The sequence below is a fragment of the Amphiura filiformis genome, chromosome 2 (genome assembly GCF_039555335.1).
Source record: "Amphiura filiformis chromosome 2, Afil_fr2py, whole genome shotgun sequence".
Classification (NCBI taxonomy): domain Eukaryota; kingdom Metazoa; phylum Echinodermata; class Ophiuroidea; order Amphilepidida; family Amphiuridae; genus Amphiura; species Amphiura filiformis.
Window position 1 is genome coordinate 97,518,036 of NC_092629.1, and position 15,210 is coordinate 97,533,245.

Consider the following 15,210-nt stretch of genomic DNA (forward strand, 5'->3'; position numbering starts at 1 on the left):
ATCCAACAAGTTTTGTCCATGTGTCTCTTGAGCTGAATAAATGCTTTTTTGGCCCCCTATTTTGTAACCCCCAGGCTGAAAGTACAGGCTGTGACCCGGCAGCAATATGGAATATTGAATCTTGGCCCTATACTAACATAACCAGGCCATCAAACCTTTTGTGTCTTCTCAGCTGAATAAATTGTCTGGGCTCCTAGTCTATTTGTTTTGGGTTGTGCAATAAGGGGGCTGGTTAAATTTCACTGATTAAATTTCGTTGGACAGATGTTTCAAATGGACAAGTCAAATATTATCAAAATGTTCAGAAGAGTCTGGAGAATCTTTTCTGCCATGTCGCCAAATTTGTAACCCGCGCGTTCTGTTCCATTTCCATGGCAACTGTCACCCTATTTAAAGGAGGATTTCGTGATCCTAGTGCTATAGCATCCTCTTTTTATGACATTTTTCAGTAGATATTCACGAAAAAAGCTTATTCCCAAAATTTCAGTTGATTCCGTAAAATGGGGGTAACTTTTGGCACTTTTCAGAGTTTTTAAACCACTGCTTCCAAACAATACCAATTATATTTCTAATTAACTCTTTTTTATGACATTAGGGTTCCCTTCTACACCTTGAAATTGAAAAATATTTTAAAATAATTTGGTAAGGGTGCCCTAGGGGTTAAAAATAGCCTGACCAAAGTTACCCCGCATTTGGGGCAACTTTGGTCAGAGTATTACATTCCATGAAGAAAGAAAAATCAAAAAAATTGATCTTCGCTGTATATGGGCAAGTCGTTGTTTTTTGTGACATTTGACCCCTTGCAAAATTAATGATCCTTGCCCACAAATATCGATTTTTATTTTTTTCTGAAAAAAAATGTAAAAAAATTCCCATTTGTGGTCAAAAATCCTGATTTTTTCGTACACTTCGAGGAAATTGGACATGAGGGACTATTATTTCTTCCAAATACATTTCTTAACAAATTGACACCAAATATGACTAAAAACAATATTGCTGTACGAAAATATGACCATTTAAAAAATATATATTTGACCGACCAAAGTTACCCCGCTGACCGAAGTTACCCCATTTTACGGTTCCGATTTTGCGTTTGCGAGTTTTGCATGATTATGTGTATTACACTGCTCCATAAGCCACTGTGTGTATAAATTTTTGGGTATAAATTTTTTGGTGATTTTCGTTCAGTTTTGATCAAAAATGTAATTTTACATGGGAATTTTTTGAAAAATAACTTATGCATCATGAAGTGTATCAGTTAACAAAGATGGATGTTTGGATCAAAAAAGTTATTCACAACATTTTTCTGTGACCTATGACCTCTTGAAATTCATAAGTAGGCCTAAAATACACGTTTTTAGTGGTTTTGGTCACTTTGCCCAAACATGGACCCTTTTTTTTACCATTTTTAGCAATTTCTTGCATTATAAAACTTTGAATCACCCTTTATATATTATACAGGTCTTCTTTAATTTCAAGCTATTATCAATATTCACATCTACTGCTAGGTATCAGGTAGTTTATCAGTGCTGCTGCAGTGCTGATATGATATGTAGTTTATCAATACTCACATCTACTGCTGATTTCTGGTAGTCTGACAATGCCCAAATCTACTGCTGATATCAGGTATAGTTTATCAATGCCCACATCTACTGCTGATGTCAGGTAGTTTATCAATGTTCACATCTACTGCTGATATCAGGTAGTTTATCAATGCTCACATCTACTGCTGATATCAGGTAGTTTATCAATGCTCACATCTACTGCTGATATCAGGTAGTTTATCAATGCCCACATATGAAGAGCTTAGTTTCAAAACCCCTTACATCCACTTGCCCAATTTTGAGAACACATCAACAAATCATCAAAATAATCACTGATATAAGGCAGGGGCGGATCCAGGAATTTTCAATAGAGGGGGCGCCGAGCCACCACCGCCGCTGCTGCGGCTCGGCGCCCACACAAAGTCAGGCGCCGCTCTGCAAAAATACACAGAGTCAGGCGCCGATCTGCAAAAAATAGAGGGGGCGCGCGCCGGGTGCGCCCCTCTAAATCCGCCACTGTAAGGTGTTTTTCAACAAAAGCAGTTTTTGGCAGGATGCTCATCCTACCCAAGCATCCCGCCAAAAACTGCTTTTGTTGCAAACCCCCATATATCAATGATTTTTGTGATGATTTTTTGATGTGTTCTCAAAAATGGGCAAGTGGATGTAAGGGGTTTTGAAACTAAGCTCTTCATATACTACTCATATCAGGTAGTTTATCAATGCCCAAATCTACTGCTGATGTCAGGTAGTTTATCAATGCCCAAATCTACTACTGATGTCAGGTAGTTTATCAATGTTCACATCTACTGCTGATATCAGGTAGTTTATCAATGCCCACATCTACTGCTGATGTCAGATAGTTTATAAATGCTCACATCTACTGCTGATATCAGGTAGTTTATCAATGCTCACAACTACTGCTGATATCAGGTAGTTTCTCTCTCTCTCTGTGTCAGGTGGCGCTGTGTAGCGCTGCTGTGGTCTTCACAAGAGTACGCCATCTCACTCGATCTGATGCCAAGTGCGTTGCACCTTGCATTCCCTGGTTAGAAACCAGCTTCACGTCATTAGTCCAAGATGTTGGTGGACGTCCTCTTCCTCGTTTGCCTTCCATAGCCCCTTGCAAAATCTGTTTTTCTACACCTCCATGTTTCCTGACAATATGGCCAAAGTACTTCAGCTTTCTCTCCATTATGCCGCTTCTGATGGTTAGACTTGTACCAATCTTGTCGAGGATCCAGGAATTTGTTCTCCTGTCTTTCCATGTCACTCGTAGAAGCCTCCTGTAACACCACATCTCAAAAGCATCTACTCTTTTCCTATCATTCTTGGTCATAGCCCAAGACTCGCATCCATAAGTGGCAATGGAAAACACAGTTGCACGAAGTAGGCGTACCTTGAGGTCAATGGATAGGCCTCTGCTTTTCCATATGCTTGACATGCCCTGCACAGTTGTCCTTGCAATAGCCAGTCTTCTCTTAATTTCAGTTGTGCTGTCACCACTGTTGTTAATCATTGAACCCAGATATTCAAATTGCTTCACCTCCTCAATCTGCTGTCCATCTATCACAAACTCATCACTTTTCCGCTCTCTGTCTACAACCATTATTTTTGTCTTCTTTGTGTTCAGGAGAAGGTGTTTTTCTTCGCTGGCCTCTTTGATGCGCTTCAAAAGATCAATCAGCTCTACTCTGCTGCTACAAATAAGAGTGGTATCATCGGCGTACCTCAGGTTAGTAATTCTTGTACCGCCAAACTTCACTCCACCTTCAAACCCCTCCAAAGCTGTTCTCATTATGTCTTCAGAGTAGATGTTAAATAGGTTTGGTGATAGCACACAGCCCTGTCGTAAGCCTCTTCCAATCTTGAACCAATCTGTGTCTCCACTACTTGTTCTGACTGCCGATTCTTGGTCTTCATATAAGCAGCTGATCAGATCCACAAGATGACTTGGGAAACCCATCTTTTCATAGTTTCCCACATCTGAGGGTGGCTAACACAGTCAAAAGCTTTACTGTAATCTATGAAGCACATGTAAAGAGGAAGTCTATGCTCTCTGCATTTCTCAATCACATTCCTGATATTGACAATTTGGTCCCTAGTACCCCTTCCTTCACGAAATCCTGCCTGCTCATCAGATATTTCTTGCTCCATTTTGTTCTTCATTCTCTTGATGATGATCTTCAGAAGCACTTTACTTGCATGACAAATCAGGCTGATGGTCCGGTGATTGGCACACTCTTTCAAATTTCCCTTCTTTGGCAATGGAATAAATACTGCCCTGCACCAGTCTCTCGGCCATTTCTTCTTTTTCCAGATGATACCACATAGACGCCACATTAGGTCTAGCCCTTCTTTCCCAGTTGCCTTCCACAACTCAGAAGCTACATTATCAATGCCAGGTGACTTAGCATTTTTCATTTGTTCCATGGCAAGCTCAACTTCAGATCTCAATGGTGGAGGTTCTTCCTCACTCGTTTCACACTGTACATACACCTTGTCATCTTGTGCCTCAAACAGCTGGGAACTATACTGAACCCATCGCCTTTTGATGTCTACACTTTCGGTAAGAGTGTTACCTTTCTCATCATTTATAACATCCATCCTGGGGTCCACTTCTTGGTAAGTTCTTTGGCAATACCAAAAGCTATTTTTGAGTCACCCTTACATCTTTCCATTTCCACACATTTCCTTTCGATGTAGTTTCTTTTGTCCTCCTTAACACTTTTGGAGACCTCTTTGTTTAAGCGTGCCCATTCTTCCTTTCCTCCATCTGCCTTTGCTCTCTTCCTGTCATCAGCTAGGTTTAAGGTCTGCTGAGAGATCCACGGCTGTTTCCGTTTCATCTTTCTAGAGATGTACTTCTTTGCTGTGCTCTGGACTGCTTCTTTCATGTCTTCCCACAATTCATTTGGGGTCTGCTCCTCTTCATTCACTTTCAGTAACTCGTCAAACCTGTTCTTCACATCCACTGAATATTGAGTGGGAATGTTGTCAACATCATACCTGGTAGGTGGTGCATTGCCTCTCTTAGCTCTCAGTTTTAGTTTTACTTTGGCTACAAGTAGCTGATGGTCACTACCACAGTCAGCGCCTGGTCGTGTCCTGACATTTTGGAGTGATGTTCTCCACCTCTTCCTGACCATGATGTAATCGATCTGGTTTCTTGTTCTATCTCCTGGGCTCATCCAAGTCCACAGTCTCCGTGGATGATGCTGAAATAACGTGTTCCCAATGACTAGGTTATTAGCTTCACAAAATTCCTCCAGTCTGTCTCCACGTTCATTTCTGATCCCAAGTCCATATTGGCCTATACACCCAGTTTTCTCCTTCATTTTGCCAATCTTAGCATTCCAATCCCCCAGTACGATGAGTAAGTCTCTTCTAGGTATACTATCCATAACTCCTTGTACCATCTCATAGAAGTCTGTCATCTCGCTCTCTGATGCATCTGATGTTGGTGCATACACTTGTATGATAGATACATTTAAAGGATGTCCTTGCAGTCTTACAGTCATCACTCTTTCATTTATTGGATTATATCCCAAAACACACTTGGCTGTGGTTCTTTCTATTATGAAACCCACACCTCCTCGTTTCCTTCCAGTATCTTTTCCAGAATAGATGAACATACTTCCATCATCTGTAGTGAACCTCCCTTGACCAAGCCACCACAACTCTGTTACTCCTAGGATCTTAATATTGTTTGCAACCATCTCCTTCTCCACAACTTCAATCTTTCCTCCTGACATACTGCGTACATTCCATGTAGCAATATTTATTCGCTTCCTTCAAGGGGTGCTGTTCCTTTCCTTCCTGGGACCGTCAAGAACAGGACTTCCTGTAGCAGGCTTTAATCCTGATCTGTCATCACCAACAGGTGTACTCTGAGCAGCATCTCTCTCTTCCCCAGTAGCCATTGACGTATCTTCCGGCCTGCGGGTCGCACCTTCCGATACCATCGTTTTCTTTTGACTTTGTACTCTCATGCTTACATTCAAGGCCAAATAGTACGGTGGGTGGCCAGGTCCTTCCGTACCAACAGTAGAGGGCCATTCCTGAGTTCTTACAGTACTAGCCTCCTCTTGACCAGTGGCGGCGCCAGGGGGGGCATGGGGGCAAATGCCCCCCAGTCAGAACTTTTGCCCCCCTGTTGCCCCCCCCAGAAAAACCCAAAATTACGAAAATTTCCACTTTTTACGGTAATTTTGCGCAAACTTTGTTGATTTTGCCCCCCTGAAATTCACTTTGCCCCCTAATGCCCCCCGAAAAAATTTCCTGGCGCCGCCACTGCTCTTGACACAAACCATCTCCCTGGATGCCAGATATGAGCTTTGTGTAATTGTGTTTTGTCGTTGACCATACGGTTGATTCCTCCGGCGCAACACATACATCAATGCTGTTGACCATTGACGACTATTTAAACCATAGCTAGTATTCGCTATTTACCCATAGCTGGATTACAGAAGGTTCACCCTACGAAAGTGTCCCTTCCTTCTGCCTACTCATACCACACTGGCGAGGTAACATGGTAGAGGCTGGATGAGCTCCGATTTGGAAGAGAGGAGTTCTTGAAGTCAGCTCTTGCTGTTATACTGACAGGGGGTCTCAGCGCCCCCTGAGAATCCACATCCTACACAAAACACTATGATTGGGACAGCAAGAAAGAAAGATGAAGAGAAGAAGTAAAAGTCACAACACAAGCTGGCACCCACACTAGCTTTTACTAGTGACAGGTAGTTTATCAATGCCCAAATCTACTACTGATGTCAGGTAGTTTATCAATGCTCACATCTACAGTTGATATCAGGTGGTTTATCAATGCTCACATCTACTACTGATATCAGGTAGTTTATCAATGCCCAAATCTACTACTGATGTCAGGTAGTTTATAGATACTCACATCAACTGCTGATATCAGGTAGTTTATCAATGCTCACATCTACTGCTGATATCAGGTAGTTTATCAATGCCCAAATCTACTACTGATGTCAGGTAGTTTATCAATGCTCACATCTACTGCTGATATCAGGTAGTTTATCAATGCTCACATCAACTGCTGATATCAGGTAGTTTATCAATGCTCACATCTACTGTTAATATCAGGTAGTTTATCAATGCCCATCAATGCCCAAATCTACTACTGATGTCAGGTAGTTTATAAATGCTCACATCAACTGCTGATATCAGGTAGTTTATCAATGCCCACATCTACTGCTGATATCAGGTAGTTTATCAATGCTCACATCTACTGCTGATATCAGGTAGTTTATCAGGTATATCAGGTAGTTTATCAATGCCCAAATCTACTACTGATGTCAGGTAGTTTATCAATGCTCACATCTACTGCTGATGTCAGATATAGTTTATCAATGCCCACATCTACTGCTGATGTCAAATAGTTTATAAATGCTCACATCTACTGCTGATATCAGGTAGTTTATCAATGCTCACATCTACTACTGATGTCAGGTAGTTTATCAATGCTCACATCTACTGCTGATATCAGGTGGTTTATCAATGCTCACATCAACTGCTGATATCAGGTAGTTTATCAATGCTCACATCTACTGTTAATATCAGGTAGTTTATCAATGCCCATCAATGCCCAAATCTACTACTGATGTCAGGTAGTTTATAAATGCTCACATCAACTGCTGATATCAGGTAGTTTATCAATGCTCACATCTACTGCTGATATCAGGTAGTTCATCAATGCTCACATCTACTGCTGATATCAGGTAGTTTATCAATGCTCACACCTACTGTTGATATCAGGTAGTTTATCAATGCTCACATCTACTGCTGATATCAGGTGGTTTATCAATGCTCACATCAACTGCTGATATCAGGTAGTTTATCAATGCTCACATCTACTGTTAATATCAGGTAGTTTATCAATGCCCATCAATGCCCAAATCTACTACTGATGTCAGGTAGTTTATAAATGCTCACATCAACTGCTGATATCAGGTAGTTTATCAATGCTCACATCTACTGCTGATATCAGGTAGTTTATCAATGCTCACATCTACTGCTGATATCAGGTAGTTCATCAATGCTCACATCTACTGCTGATATCAGGTAGTTTATCAATGCTCACACCTACTGTTGATATCAGGTAGTTTATCAATGCCCAAATCTACTACTGATGTCAGGTAGTTTATCAATGCTCTACTGTTGATATCAGGTAGTTTATCAATGCTCTACTGCTGATATCAGGTAGTTTATCAATGCTCTACTGTTGATATCAGGTAGTTTATCAATGCCTACATCTACTACTGATATCAGGTAGTTTATCAATGCTCACATCTACTGCTGATATCAGGTAGTTTATCAATGCTCACATCTACTGCTGCTATCAGGTAGTTTATCAATGCTCACATCTACTGCTAGATCAGGTAGTTAAGCAATGCCCAAATCTATTGCTGATATTAGTAGGTATATCACCTCAAAAATAAGGGCAGCATAAACACGTTATTTAATGTTTCTACATGAATGACCTTTATTAAAGCATCAAAAATCAAAAAACCGAATTGAAATCGGTCAATGCATTGTGCCGTAGTGTCAATTTTAAGATGCTCATAAATGGAATGCAAATCTGCCACAAATTGCTATAATGACAAAATTGGCACATTTCGAGATTTTGAAGGTTTATTTGGACACTTGCTTGAAAAAGCAATGTTAATTTAAGTATCACAGGTTAATTGCCTATCTTTTTTAACTTCGTCAAAGAAAACAAAATTAAAAAATCTATCATTGAATAATTATCATGAATTTACCAAATATACTATTTTGGCAATGCCGGCCAATCTGCAGACAAAATAAAAGTTGAAAAAATGACTAAGTTCAGCTAATTAATATGCAAAATTGATGCCAAAAGAAAACCGTACATGATATCAGGGTGCGGTTTTTTTCACAAACATATGTATACAAAGTTCTTTCAAATGACAACAAATAAATACACAAAAAGTAATCAATTATGCAAATTAGCTTATTACATATGAATTTCTTGAGCCATTATTGTCCACCTAACACAGACAGTTAAATAGAACCTAACAGTCTTATGCAGCTATTGATTTTTATCTTGTTTGCACAAGTACTTATATGTTAGTGTAATTTCTATTGTCATCCCCTACCATGCATGCACACACATTTTGTGCAGATGAAAAACTGCCAAAAAGTTTTAAATTCCATTATTTCCTTATGTTTTATGTGAGCTATTGCCAAGAAAATTACAGAATATTTTTCTGAATACCTGTTGTCTATGATTATGTATTTTATTTATCATTAGAGGTAAAATATCTCAATAAAACAAGCGCTTAAACTGCACCGGAAGTCTCTGAAATTGGAGCTACTTTGTGTACAGTTCAATGGAAATTTTTGGAAGTCGGCAACTCAATATCTGGGTGAAAATGAAACAGAGGTGCTGATTGGAAGTTGGAAAATACGGTAGTAAATTTTAGCCAATCAACACAAAGTTAATATAGAATTGTTCAGCACAAGACAAGGTTATCAGTGGACTTTCTGTAATTTTCATAGCTTGTGTGGTTGCGAAGTTTAATATGATGCTTGGTAAACTACGTAGTGCAAATTTAGATGAAAATTCTCAAAATAGCAGTGTGAAATGTCATCATACTGCTCTGTTATACTTTGTTCATCACTCATTTTACGGTTTTAATTTATTTAATAAAAATATGATTTATATATGATAATTTAAAGCAAAAGCTAAGCTTTCTAAAGCTGTTTCTGTAAGCTGAATATGTTACTTATAACTCCAGCGCTGATCGTTGGAAGAAAAAATTGCTCATTACGGCCTATCTCTCACTACACAAATTTTGTGCATTCAGCCTTGCAGAGTAACTTGATGCTTATATGAACACAAGAAATCCATATGCAGCTAATTATGTATTCATGATATTATTATGTAAATTAGGCATGAGTAATTTGTGTTTTTTTTTCGATATTTAATGAAAGTCTTTTCATTCATCATGAATTTGTCAAGTATGAACCTGTTATGATGTTGAGTAAAGAATCTGCAGTTAATTACTTAAATATAATACAAAAAATACAAACTTTGACATTTTGACGGTGTCTGGAATAGAATTTTCATTTTTTCTGTAAATATGGTATGTGTCACCATTGCTCAAAGCCAAATCCGAAAAGTAAAATTAAAAATTCATTTGCAATGAGACTTTAAATTAACATTTTGTTATCTGGATTAACATGGGAAGAGAAACTGTAAAAGGAACAGCCCCTCTATTATACCGCGTATACAAAATGGTGTGGCCTTGGACACACACAATGGCTTTGAGCTATTGTGGTTTGGAATATTACTCCCTTTAAACTCACTTAAAAATGTTTTGTTTCAAATCGTTTTCCTCAAGTGTGCCATTCGCTGTCGACGGAAATAATTTACATGCTTAGAAAGATTAGTATTTCAGCTAAATGGTGGTAGATCTTGATTTTTCAAAATGCCTATATTTATTGATTTATGAGGGATATTCAACAATCCATAAAAATAGGTAGTAGCTCTTAAACGAAGCAATATTTATTTTAAAAAAAACCGATGGTAGTCACAGAAAGGTTTCACACACCATATATCAAAAATTCAAACAATTGTGATAAATAGCACATATGAGGAAATTAATTTTTTCGGCATGGATGTTTGCCAAAATTGAACAACTTTCATCGCTTTTCAATTTACTGTTATGCTTGCATGCACAGTGTGGCAGAAGTATTGTGCAGCCACTGTGACATGCCTAATATTAGGTAGTTTATGCTAACAATTACTGCGGATATCAGGTATATAGTTTATCTATGCTCACATATACTACTATGAAATCGCAATTTTCTTTGTTATACCTCATTTGTTTGGGTCGAAATTAAAAGGGGATAATGTGATCAGTGAAAACAAACATTTAAATAAGAATCTATTCTTTATGCAAATCACACATTATTGCTTTAACATGAATATTAAGCACCACATGATTTTGAAATACACAACATCACCACCTTTTTCGGGTGGCAAGTTCAAAACGCATGGCTAAAGTGTTTTTTGTAAAAAAATGACCTTATATCACCTGACATTTAAGTGTTTTAAAATCGTTTTGCCTTAAAAACATTTTTGTCTTTGTTTGGTGCCAGAGAAGGTATCGTACACTTCCCACAATGCATTTCTTCCATTTCAATTTTTTTGTGCTGATTCTCTAGCAGTGCAGCATTGGTCGATAGTGACAAAATGTACCACAATCAACAGAGCACATCCAGACCTTGCAAAATATGTTTATTTCTTGATTATCGACCTATGTTTAGCCAGTCTATTCTCAACATGACAACAAAGGGAACCTGTACAAAGTAATCTGTGTCATCTAATGTATTGAGGTGATGCATCATGTTGCAAAGGATTCTGGGAAGGTTAACATATCTGCTCTGGCTGGGTACTACCTTCTTGATTTTTTCGGACCACACAAAAATAGAGGAGTCGGGACTCAAATCATACATTTGTATCTGTGATTTATTTATTTAATGCTCTGTGTGCTACCCATAGGATTCAGCATGCATAAAAAGTCCACAATTTTGAGATATTTTCTCAAAATATCCAGACCTATCGTAAGAACCACTGATCCGATACAGGCTTGATTGTACTCATTTTAATGCATTTTTCATGCTGATTCCAAATATGGTCATGAAAATGTAAAATTCTGAAATGTTTGAATTTTAAAAAATATATTGAAACTTGTCTGTAGTTGACACCGGCGTGGCGAGTGTAGGTAATACTATAAACATGATTAACATAGGATTAGTAATAGTAATAAAGGGTTATTCCAGTTGAAATCCATACACCCACTATGGAACACATGGCCTTAATCTCCCACACAGGGAGTGTGAATTTCAAATGGGGTTGCCTGAATGGGTGAGTGTATCCGGATGATAAACAGACTTTCTGGCCCTAAATCTCTGTCATTTCTTGCTCAATTTGAAATCTACACCCACTGTGTGGGAGATTAAGGTCATGTCTTCCATAGGTGTAGGAATTTCAACTGAAATTTCCAAATGTAGTATGTTGCATGAAAGGCATAAATTTGAATTTTGAAAATTATTATACTTAGTTCTCTGGGTTGATAGGATGAACAAATTTAAGCTATACCCAGAGCAGCCAGCGCACATTAGGCTGCGATCACATAGAAGTATACTATTCGGGTATACGGTGCACGTTTTGCAGGTGCATGCGTATAGCTTAAATCGAGCAAGGCAATTTCATGGTACCGGGTCACATAAGGCTACGATCACATCTAATTATACTATTCGGGTATACGGTGCACGTTTTGCAGGTGCACGCGTACAGCTTAAATCGAGCAAGGTAATTTCATAGTACCGGGTCACATAGGACTAGGAGGGCACTATTCGAAAAGGCCGTATACCTGCGTATAGTATAGTATAGTGGGAATCGTGCGTGTTCGATTTTAGTGCAGCGTATACCGTCCTAATTTTAAAACTAAACCATATGTGGGTAAATTCATTTTTTTTAATAGATGCACTATCTAATTCTGCACATTATGACACCTCATTGAATGCAATGTGACCTCAAGAAGTAAAGTTACAAGCATTTGAATAGACGAAGAAAATTGGTAAACTGACCTGCACTCGCTATTCGCTATACCATGTATACGAAATACGCTCATTCGATCAGGCTGAGTTCACATAGTGTACTCCTATATGAACTCAGCCTGATCGAATGAGCGTATTTCGTATAGTGAATACCGTATACTTCTATGTGATCGCAGCCTGAAGGTTGAAAAAACAAACAAAACAAAACAAAAAGACAAAAAAAAAATTGCATCCGGCTAGATCCACTGTGTTTTTTTCAACCCTTATGTGCACTGGCTGCTCTTGGTAAAGATTAAAATTTGTTCAAATTTGAATTTTGTTGTTCTTATCCACAAATGATGAAAAAATAGTAACACCTGTCAGGTTATGGTTTCTGTCAATTTTTAGTCCATTTCTTTGAAACAACGAGGTAAAATGAAAGAAACCCAACTGGCTATTTTGGTTGTTACATGTGGAGCTCTAAAACAGGAAGCCCCGCCTGGTCAGTTTGCCACAGAAGAACTGACTTACACCTGTTTACTTTGATTACAGACAGAACAGAATTTACATGGATAAATTCTAACCATGCCTAATTCCCTAAGGAACTTGAACTAAAAGTGGGGCTTCCACTTTAATGTTGTAATTACAAGAGTAAATCAAAGCTTGCAAAAAATCACCAATTTCATTTGAAAAGGTAGTACAGTGGGCTATTCCAGTTGAAAGCTACACTACCCCTGTGGAAGATTTTGGAAATATCTGCCACAGGGGGAGAGTATTTTTCAAATATTATTGGCCAGGGTAGCTCAATTTAAAACCCATACTCCCCCTGTATTATGGCTTAAACTACGTCTTCCACAACTGGGGTGAGTTATCCAATTGTCTGTTATATTCAAAACTCATACTCCCTTTGTGGAAGACTTTAGCTAAATCTTCCACAGGGGTAGTGTGGATTTTAAATGGAATAGCCCATTATGGCTTTCTGGTTGATGGACAGCCATGCAGTGATATAAATCCACACATTGCATGCGAGTACACACTGTGACTTCTCTACTATGAAAGGCGATATCAGATGATTGCTGCCTCAGATGCTGATAGGGGTAAAAGGGTCATGAGTTGCTTAGCAGTACGATTGATCAGGGGCGTAGCCAGCTTTCTTGGACAGGGGGGGCAAAATAAAATTTTGGGGGCACAGACGAAAAAAATTGCAGTTGCATCATACAATACATCTAGAGACTGTATGTCTTCGAGCTTCCCGAAAAGGGCCTTATTGGGATGATGTGCACGCGTAGCGCGAAAAAAATGGTATTTTACGCTATTTTCGCCCATTATCCGCTAAAAAGGGCTTTATTGTTACAATGTGTGCCAGCGTAAGCGCTGAAAAAATTTGTATTTTACACTATTTTGGCCCTGAATTTTGCTAGAAAAGGGGCTCCTTTCCCTTTTTTTTTTTTTTTGCCCTCCTGATTTTCTCTTTCATTTTTTGTCAGAGGGGCACTTTTTCTTTCATTTTTTTTGTCAGGGGGGGGGGCACTCTGCCCCCCGCTGGCTACGCTTACTGCGATTGATATAATTAACCCCTGAGCACTACCTGCCAATCTAACATTGCCTATGATTGGTCAATTACATGATATCTTCACTTTAATCACCAATCAGAATGGAGCTTTGCAAATAATTCACCCCATTTTTTTGTGTGGTAAAATTATTCTAACAATGTTGCTGATTGGTCCAATTGATAATGAAAACTTCTTTTTGGCCAATCGGCAGGTAGTTCTCATGGGGTTAAGCCCAGAACCTGATATATTAAGGCGGGTCGGAGGTGAGCATGACCTAGCGGTGTCTGCACTCAAATATTGAGACAAATATACACAAGAGAAATGGTATGGGTTCTATAAAGGAGATACTAAGACATGATATAACAGCAGGCCTTGCCGTTTAAGGCGAGCGATCACTCTTGTTTGCCACTGCTCCCCCAAACTCAACTAGTGAGCGATTTCCCACTCGCCATAGACACTAAATATCGCTCGCAGCGAATCACTCAAAATTGAACTACATCCAAGTTTTAGCTCTTTCAATGTATTTGATTTATCGTAATACCTTAATCCCTGAAAACGAAAGAGAGGTGTCAACAGTGCGCAAGTGTTATATATTGGTATGAATTATCGTTTAGACCTAGAGAGTGATACGACCACTACATACCAGAGAGATGCAGCTTTGAGAGTGATTTGACCACTGCCTAGCATCATGCTAGCGAGTGATCTGTAAAGGAGGTGTAATTTCCACCCCATGTGAATGATTTTTCTCATAAATGGGAGGAACTCGTGTTCACAGGTCGGAGTGCTTATCTCTCTTTCTAAAGAAACTTGGGTCAGACTCTTCCATGTAATGCAGGGTGGGGAAAGCAAAAACTTTTGTTTCATATATAACATGCTTTTTTAGGCCAAAAAAATAATAGATTTGTCTCATGTTCCCCGCATGAATTTGATTTATGCTGCGCGTTTGCTCGAGCAAAATTGCAGAAGTTGAATTTTATTTTGCTTTTTTACATTTCAACAAAATTTGGCCAAAAATCGGTTGTAAAACAATGTTCAATTTCAATTTCCTTTCTGTTTGCACCACACTCCCAAATTGTAAATCCAGTTGTAGCATGTATTCCGGCCAAACATAGCCATCATATAGAATTATATTTATATATATTTTGATATTATAAAATACCCAAAATTAGTGTTATAAAAAATAAAATAAAAAAACACATACCACATTAGACATGAGACAAAACTATTATTTTGTTTGGCCTTAAAAAACACAAGACTTATTGAAGTATAATGCTGGTTTCATACTTTCTGCCGCTTGCTGCTGAGCTGCGTGATGCCTCATCATGCTACTTGTACTTAACTGGAATGACTATGAAAGCCAATGTTTCCGCTCAGCACTGCCAAAAATTGTTTCCTGTTCTCATACGTCAGAGCGGCTCTCCCGAGTTGACTTGAATTCAACTCCAAGATCTGCCGCTTTGGGCAAAGAGGTGGAGTGATCGATATATCGGCTTGTTGCTGGTCACCGCTAGCATTTCTGG